Genomic DNA, 8,757 nt, shown 5'->3' with positions numbered 1-8,757 from the left:
AGATTGGAAACATCCAGGGCACCTGGGTGGCTCAGTCGCCTAAGCATCCAACTCTTGGTTTTGGGTTAGGCCATGATCTCATGGGTCGTGGGATCGAGTCTGACCCCAGTTGGGCTCTGTGCTTAATGGGGAGTCCACTTGAAGATTCTCTCCCTCTGTTCCTCCCCCACTTGCTCTCTTTCTGTCTCTCATATAAATAAATAAATGTTTAAAAAAAAGATTGTAAACATCCAAGGGAAAGTCATGTACTCTAATTTCTTTGTTGGCAATATGAGGGAAGATCCGATTACATCCCATACCATGTCCGCTAAAATCACCAAGCTTTTCATCCTCTTTTCTAGCTATGTTATCCAGACATTGATTAGTGTCCACACTTTGTATCTGTCCCAAAGAGAAATAGTGATATGGAACTTGCTAATCAGGGGAAATATCCTCTAGGTAATTATAAAGCATTAGAATATAGTTTTCCTCTGCTTTGTGGGCAGGTTTATGCTCTCATTGCCTGTAGAGAGGTTTTTCTGCTTCCATTATGCTTGCTCTTATATTAATTCCAAGTAATATGTATCTCCAGTCATCTTTCTGATGCTCATTTTTACACGAAACGAATTATCTTAACTTCTAGAAGATCGGGGGGGGGGCATGATTTTACAGATTTTTAACTTTATGACTCTCGAGCTCTCCTGTTAGTCCTGTGAAATACTACCTTTCGTTCCTGCCATTTAATCTGCATTGTCGCCCCCCCCCCACCAGGTCCTGGTAATTTGGATTCTATTCCCCGCAGTTTTTAGTCAGTGTGGAGCTCTGTCCTGCAAGAAGCTTTGATTGGTACCTTCAGATCTAATTGCAGATAGCTTGTACTCACCTACTAATAATCCCTGCCAGTTTCAACTGTTTTCCAAAATTTACTAAGATTCCCTAATACATGTTGGTAAATTTTGAGTCTATCAAATGCTCTGTTGCTTCCCTCTGCTGTCTCTGCTGTCACCGACGCTGCACAGGCCTTGCAGTTGTCACGGATTGTTCCGACCATTCATACTTGGAGGTTTGTATACATACTTTATATTCTGGCTCGTACGTTGCTTCATAGTATATTGTCCATAGATTTTTGGTTTTATTATCCAAATTTCTGTGTGGATTCTCATAGGAGGAGGTTTGGGGACTTTCAAAAATTTAGGACCCATAGTGGAAGTTTTGAGTCCATCTGTTTTCAGTAAATGATGGAGAAAAACAGAAAAATTAATAAGTAGACAAGATTTTCACATAATTAATAAAAATGATTTAATTTACACATATTGAACTCAGTAGCAAATAATGTCATAATACACATTCTTTTCAAGTACACATTGAACATGAAAACATCTTCTTGGCCATTAAGCAATTATTGTCAAATTTCAAAAGATACGGAGCATATTCTCTAACTACAATGGAATTGGGCTAGACGTTAATAACAACATGATAATTTGAAAATCCCCCATCAGTTTCAAAGTAATAAATGTATTACTAAATAACTTAGAGTTAAAAACTAACTCATTATAGAAATTAGAACATATTTTGAGTTGAAAGGTAATGAAAATACATGCATCTCATGACTTGTGGGATGCAGGTGAAGCTGGTCTCAGAAGGGAATGAATCACATACATTATAATTTCTAATGCATGGGTTAGAAAAGAAGCCAGGTCAATTGTCAATTAGCTAAACGATCCATCTGATGAAGCCTTCAGCTTGTATTTCGCAGGATCGCCTCTGCTTTTCACAGCCCAGTCATCAAAATACCTTAAAGCCCCACAGTCATGTCAGACCGTCATGCGTGTGGAACTGCGCTCATACATACACCCCTCTACTTAGATGACCATCCTGGCCGCGACTTGTGTCTGGCCTCCATCTGTGCTGTGGCACTTTAATTGTTTGTGTAGAGAATATGAATCTCATTTAAGAAGTTACATTTTTAAAAATATTTTTTTCTTTTTCCTTGGGAGCTGGGGGGAATTGTCTGGCTGAGCAGCACAGGGGTCTTTGGGTTGGGGGAGAGCCTATGAAAGCACGGAAGGCCTTAAATGGACTCTCTGTTCAGCTCACACTTACTGCAGATTGCCCACGCCCTTCAGGAGTGAATTCATGTCCTTCTTTCTTTGTCTTCTCTCTCTTTTGAAAGTCTTAATAATAAAACACCATGAATTCGCTATTACGTCCCCTTCAATGGAATATTACCAATGTGTTTTATCTCCCTGTGTGTTACTCCTCTCCAGTCTGTGTTACTCTTGAGAAACAATTAAAATTCTGATTTGGAGGTATGCAATTCTTTTTTTCTTTCATTAAAGATATTTTTTAGATGTGTGTAGGCAGTCCTAAGCCAAATGTTTAGTTTTGCTTGTTTCAGGGGCAAAATATGGAATCATACTTTATGTAGTCTTTTGAGACATGACTTTCACTCAATCATTAGCCATAGATGTTGCATGGAATGTAACCTTATTAGTTTTCACCAATGCATAAAATGTTCTATTATGAGAATATGCTACAATTTATTTAACCGTTCTCGTTTTGGAGTAGTTTTTTCCCAGGTTTTTGTTTTGGTTTTGTGGGGTCTTTTTTGGTGTTATTTTGCTATTACAAAACATGCTGTTATAAATATGCTTTTCCAGGCCTTCCAGGTGCACATATGTAAGAATTTTTCTCAGATACACGCACGCACACACACACACACATACGTGTGTGTGTGTGTGTGTATATATATATATATATATATATATACCTGAGATATAGTCTACTACATATATATATGTAGGAGTAGAATTCCTGACTCATAGAAAATTTAATGCTGCATTATTTTCTAATAGCTGTACCCGTTTGCATTCTCAAAAGCAGTATACAAATATTCCCATTGATCTGCATCTTTTCCAGGAATTTGATCTGTTACACTTCTTCATTTTTGCCAATTAAATCTGTGTGACGTAGTATTTTATTTTGGTTTTAGTCGCATTTCTCTAAATACTAATGAGTTTGGTTATCTACCTGTGCTTAGTGGTCTCAAGTGTTTCTCTTTCATGCAGTAGCATACTCAAGGGTTTTGCTTGTTTTTCCGTTGCTTACTTTTTTCTAATTGTGCAATGCACATTTTTTCTATGTACAGATGCATACGCATACATAGAACTCTGAATTTTCTGGCTGGGGTAGGAAGTAGAGAGAATGTTTGCTCACGTAGTGTCAGGGGGTAGCTGTGGTTCATCCAGGTGGAAGGCCTACCACTTGTGTGTACCGGTCTGGAAATCAGGAGAAATACTTCGAGGAAAGCTCTTTGAGAGGAGCAGCAAGTTAAAGGTGACTAGTAGGCTCTTTTTTTCTATCCCAACTTCAGAAGAAATTCAGACATAATTTGCCTTCGCTTGGATGGGACTCCAATATGTGTTTATCATCTTCCTCCAGGGATGTCCGACCCCTCTCAGATACCGTCACTACTGTGTTAGGGGCAGTTTTGACCTGGTGAATATTAAGAGGAAGGTAACTCATTCTAGTAGTGTATCAGGATAATTTCTCTTTGGGGAGAAAACCAAAGCCTATATTGAGACACATGGTTAGCTGAAGATGGTTAATCAACACAGGTAAGATACAGGAGCTCACCTAATCAATAGATTTTCTAAGAATAACTTGAGTCAGGATCTCGAGCTACATTCCTTGGATGTATGGAACTAACTAGTCTCTGCGGGCTGAACACTGAGAGATAAACACAGTCCCTGCAGGCTGTTTGGATATTGCTAGATGTGTATACCAACATAGGCACCCTGCTAACTCCTATGCATTGAAATCACGAATTTGGCCAGGGTCTGGAACAAAAACTGGCCTGCACGCAGGATTTTGGAGGCGTTCACTAGACCCTTGCAGGTAAAGTCAAGCACTGCCACCCAGTGGTGTCTTTTGGAATTCCGGTTTCAAAAGGTACTTGATGCAGTAGCAAAAGACTACGTTTTTGAACAATTGCTAGTCTATTATTGGGCCCTGCTGCAAACATCTTCCATTACAGAAGTCCAGTAGATAATCTTAAGAGCTGAGACACCTTTTGTGTAATATGTAGTGTCAGAGAGACATCCTTTTTGATAACATGGAAACTACATATACAGGACGTATGGAGAGATCTATAGGGATGAGATTAAATCGTCTTGCTATTTGTTTCCTATTTGTTACATTTGCTTTTCCCCCACCATTTTCCTTCTTTTTAAAATTATTTCAGTATCTTTTATAGTGTAATTGTTTTCTCCACTATTGGGTTATGAGATATACCTCCTGGTTTTATTATTTTTAGGGGTTGCTTTAGAATTTGCAATGTGCATTTTTATGTTATCACATCTAACTTCTTGATAGGATTAAATTCATAGCTAACTAGGAATTTTTATTAATTGTAGTATAGTATGGATATTTTCTTTTTATTTTTTAAAACAATTTATTAATGTTTAAAAGTTGATAAAGCTATGTGCAAATGATTCACAGAAGTCCGAAATCTATTAAACACTTTTTTTTTTTAAAGACGTGTCTTGGTTAAACTGCCCTGAAAACTGTACTAAAGAGACAGCAATCTATTTTTATTTTTTGCAACATTTATATGCATCTTTAACTATTTAATGAACAGCTATGTTGAAAAACTTCTGGTATTCTCTATCAGTTAAAGTAATGTTTTAATGGCGCAAGAGGGTCGTATTTTCTTAGGAAATACATGTGTGTTCAACGGTGTTAACACAGGTTAGAAAGATCCAATAAATGCTGAAACAAATACATTCAAAAATCAAGGAAGTACTTTTAACACAACAAAATACAACCATCCTGTTTGTTGAACTAATTCACACAACACTGAAATAAACGTCAACAGAAGTGCCAAAGACAGATGTATTTGTTAGACGGCTTCATTAAGAAATCTCTCTTGGTTTACAGTCACTCCACACAGCCTCCCCCCCGCCCCCCCCCCCCCCCCCCGGTCTGGTTTCACCTGGTTTTGCTAGTTTGTTTCTCCTATGACACAAAGGATCCTGCCTGATACTATTTAGATAAATTGGACTTCCTTATGCAGATTTCAACCACCGTGGATCATGATGTTGTAACATATTTCGTTGTAAAGTTGTTAAAAGAAAAAAAAAAACCAAAGTGACTTTAACCAAATTCCAAAAAATTGATCCAGCTTACATGGAAACTTTGGCCTCAGCAATAAAATTGCTTTACATCTCCAAACTACCTCCATTCCTCGCAGTTTACCTCCCGGACACAGCCTACGTGCTACAGACCATCAAGAAATGGACCCTGCCACGACCCCAGCCCTGATGAAGGCCAAGTAGTTCGAATATAAAGTAACAGAATTTTGAGGAGGGGTGTGAAGGGGAAGGGAGGGTGGGATACGCAGAGCATACCCAGAGAAGCAGAAGGCACACAATTTTGGGCTGGAAACTAAGGTGAAAAAAAATCATCTCAAAGCTCCCAACAGATGCTTTCACGCTGGGACATTAGTCTTCGCGGGGGGGGGGGGGGGGGGGGGGGGGGCTGGCAAATGAACCCTTCAGGAGCTTGGCGATGTTCGACCTTGGCTCAGTGCAAAATCAAAGCTCCAGGGCGGGGTAGGGGGGAGAGGTACGGGGAGATTCCAGGCGAGGACCTGATCTCCACACTCCCCAGTGCGTTGTTCACAGGAACCAACGCACCAACACTCTCGCGGCTCTTACTCCGCCCGCCCTCCCTCTAGTTCCCAGCAGCTCCTCCCTGGCAGGAGTCAGGACAGATTTCCCCCCCACCCCAAACACTGGGTGGTGGGTGACCACGCAAGAACTCTCCCCATGGGTCGGCAGCTTTCAGTTTTAGGAAGAAGAGTTGGTTTCTTTTAAGTTTTGTTTACAATATACTTAAAACAAGTCAAAAAAGGGGATAGAGAAGAAAAGGTGGTTTTGCATGGTATTCGACTTTTATGTTTTTCATATTTGAGTAATATTTATTTCTTCCAAAACTATATCCTATTTTTTTTTCCACAAGGGGATTTCTAGAGAAACATTTAGAAACAAAATAAGGTATATTCATGGCACTTTAGGTGATTAGGAAACAAGAGGTTGTCCAAGTGGTTGTCCAAGCTTGAGAGCTTCTCTTTTCTTGGTGTCCAAACTCCTTTGGCAAGTTTAAGGAAAACTTAAAACTTTTTTTTTCTCCCTGTAATAATATATACTCAGTTAAAAACACTTGACTGATATGTTTACACAACCTCATATTTCCCAATCACTTACCTAGATTTTCACTTTATCAACCAGAATATTCCACTGTCCTATTAAATCTAAGTTAGAACTATTAAATAAACATTACTTTCAATGTTCTCATAGAGGCAGGGCAATATAATAGTGATTCTTAATACTATGGAAGGCAGGGCCACGTCAGAATAATTTAAGAGGTGTTTTTTGTTTTTGGTTTTTAATCTTTATGGTACCCGGTCCTCCTCCCCGCATACATCACCTGCTCCATTAAGGCTTTGATGCTTTGCTCAAGGGCTACTTGGACATCTCATTGGAATATAACCCCCACTGCGAATCATTACTAATGAATCTAGTTAAGGAATATGTTCCTGAACTCTGTTGAGGCTGGAAGAGGGTAGGAAACCACCAAAATAAAAGAAAGAGCACACGTTTTATAGTCAAACATACCTAGTTTTAGACCTTGGATCTTGACAGTAGAGTCAAGGACTAGGAAGCATCATGTTTATTTAACAAACCTCTTGCCGTGTGATGATGGGCAGAGTCCTTATTCTTCCCTGATCCCCAGTTTCCTCATTAGTAAGAATTGGTAAAATAATACACAACTCATAAAATAGTTGTAAAAATTGAATTAAGAAATTTATTTAAAACTCATAGCACAGAACTTGGAAATAGTTGTTAAAATTGAATGAAAAAAAATTTTTGAAGCTCATAGCACAGAACCTGGAACGTGGATAGGCACTCTTAAAACATGACTTCCCTTGGAGCTGGATCTCAAATAGTCATTTAATCCTGTCTTCTACTCTTCCCAAGTGAACACACGTAAACAGAAAAATTTTCAAAAGATAACTTTATTGCCAGGCAACACTACACATGATAGAAAAGATTTGCACTGGGTAGTTTTCTGAGGGGGAAAGAGTCAAAGTCAAAATTTTTAAGTGCTAGAAAGAGGAGAATTGTTATAATGGTAACTGATGATTAAATAATGATTGAAAATGAGCTCAAAGGGTAGGCCAAACGAATCCATAGGTCTGTACCTATTCGTTAGACAAGTCTCATCGTTCTTTGGCCTAGAAAAAATCTTCGCTTACATTCAGTGTCTGACTTAGCGAGGTTACTAAGATCATGGTTCCTCCAGAGCATTAGTGTTAGAACAGTTGATGTGAAGTACAGCATTCAGCAAGTAATACTATAAATCCAAAGTTGTCACGTTACAGTCCCCCTCTTCCTATGCAGGAGTCCCCTTAGTAATGCAGAACGAGGTGCTCATCCATCTTCTAGGCAACAAAACACATACACCCGGAGTCCAGCTGCTATGAATCAGTGCAATTAGTCACAACGAATGGAAAGAACACTATCAGCCGAAGTTGTGTATTAACTAAGATAAAACCTATATGAAAGAATGGTCACATATTAAACAGAAATTTCTCTAAAATATTGTGTTTACTGAATCTCCTTCAGTGCTCCTTATTTGAAAAGACTTTTGGCTGAAAAGTGTTACTTTCTCTAACTCACCAACCCATCACCCTTTCCCAAACATGTGGTTCAGTATAATCTTTGCCGTAATTTGCATGTTACGTAACTCTTGCATTTATCTTCCTTCATAAAAAATTTCAAAATTTATAGAATTCCTTTAGCCTCCTCCCCTCTTCAAGGGGGAATGCTGACTTGAACATATGTCCCCCATAGAGATGAGCTCTTCGCAATCAGAAAACATATCTTCATCTTTGCATTGCCAGCACTAAAACCACATCAGTCACATTGAATGAAGGCAGCTACATTGATGTTGGTTCCTGCTACTGGATTTGGTTGGGTCTTGAGAGAATGGAAATGTTTGGAGTAACCAATGTGGAAATGGAAAAGAAAGCTAATCAGGACAAGTCACTGAGCAGTATGAGTTGATGTTTGAGACCACTCTTAGATTTTCTTCCTAGGATTTTACAATGTAAATTGCAGAAAAATAAAATTGTCCTGGGGGGCTTTCTATAAAGAAAAAAATTAAATCACATGATTTGTTAATTCTCATTAATATTTTGATTTTGTCTCTTTTGAACTCTTCAGATATGATTTTCTGTCAAGATGGACAGTAGACAGATGACGTGTTATCAAGTAATGGAAGCATTTAATTATACTTTAATCCAGATGCCCTATATGTCAAAATCCTCTCAACTTTCTCGAATGCTTTATTATGCCCCAAATAAATCTGTGTCCCAGATAACACTAAGTATGGAAAGAAAAGCTGATGTTAGTACTTTCTCAGTGAATAGTTAGAAAAGACAGACACAGGTAGGTAAGAAGAGATGCAAGTCCTGAAGTTTCAAAAAATGTTTTGAATAAAATTAATGGTGACACTGCATGGACATAACCAGCTCCTATGGGTTTCCACTTCTCATTGATTTGCAGAGATTTAAGAATAAAGACCTCAGAGCCAGAGGATCTAGGCTAAAATGATAGCTTTGGAAATATATAATGGATGAGACTCTGGGAAAGAAAGAAACCCTTCATAATATTAGTTCTTACCTTCCAGTGTCAGTATGAGAGCTAAGTGATG

The sequence above is a fragment of the Ursus arctos genome, unplaced genomic scaffold (assembly GCF_023065955.2).
Source record: "Ursus arctos isolate Adak ecotype North America unplaced genomic scaffold, UrsArc2.0 scaffold_20, whole genome shotgun sequence".
NCBI lineage: Eukaryota > Metazoa > Chordata > Mammalia > Carnivora > Ursidae > Ursus > Ursus arctos.
The sequence above is the reverse complement of the archived record's forward strand: the minus strand, read 5'-3'. Positions refer to the sequence as shown.